Below are 1096 nucleotides of genomic sequence, written 5' to 3'. Positions count from 1 at the left end.
CACCCTATTCCCTATGTAGTGCACTACTTTTGACCATGGCCTTGGTCAAAAGTAGTGCACTAAATAGGGAAAATGGTTCCATTTGGGGACATACCCAGTGCTCTCTGAACACAGGAGATAATTTCTATCTGAACGTGGGATTAATTTCCTGCTTGAGACAGCTCTAATCATCTCTGGTAATCAGACAACAGAGCAGAACTGAGTGGTTTTCCAGTCTGGGCACACAAAACACCTCCTCACTGGAACGTATCTTAGCGCTTAGCATGCTGGGATGCATCTTACCAAACACTTGTATGTTTCTGTTCACGGATGGAAATTCAATTGGGAGTTTAAATATTTATCTCAACAACAACAACAACAAAAATGTAATTTTAGTAACAAAAAACAAAAATGGGTTACTGACAATGATCTACTGAAACAGAATCAGACATGAAGGGTGAAGAAACACTGGACTCAACAGACTACATCTGTAGAGGATATACTGGACTCAACAGACTACATCTGTAGAGGATATACTGGACTCAACAGACTACATCTGTAGAAGATACACTGGACTCAACAGACTACATCTGTAGAAGAAACACTGGACTCAACAGACTACATCTGTAGAGGATATACTGGACTCAACAGACTACATCTGTAGAAGATATACTGGACTCAACAGACTACATCNGATATACTGGACTCAACAGACTACATCTGTAGAAGATATACTGGACTCAACAGACTACATCTGTAGTAGAAACACTGGACTCAACAGACTACATCTGTAGAAGATATACTGGACTCAACAGACTACATCTGTAGAGGATATACTGGACTCAACAGACTCCATCTGTAGAAGATATACTTGGCTAGGTTACAGGTCAGAAGACAGAAGCTCCACCGTAAAGCAGGTAGCAAAGAGAAATGGAGGGTGACTAAGCGGTGAATATATTGTAACTTGCTTTGCCTAAATTCGTATCTGACACAGTTTCGATCAGCTTCAAATGCATAGCCAATTCATCATAGCATTTAAAAATAAAATAAAATTGTGCAAAGACAAGCATATTTGGTTCGTTAATGTCGCCGTGTCACTGATTTAGATCAGAGTAAA

Source organism: Salvelinus sp. IW2-2015, unplaced genomic scaffold, assembly GCF_002910315.2.
Source record: "Salvelinus sp. IW2-2015 unplaced genomic scaffold, ASM291031v2 Un_scaffold4405, whole genome shotgun sequence".
NCBI classification, from domain to species: Eukaryota; Metazoa; Chordata; class Actinopteri; order Salmoniformes; family Salmonidae; genus Salvelinus; species Salvelinus sp. IW2-2015.
This window is presented reverse-complemented; position numbering follows the sequence as displayed.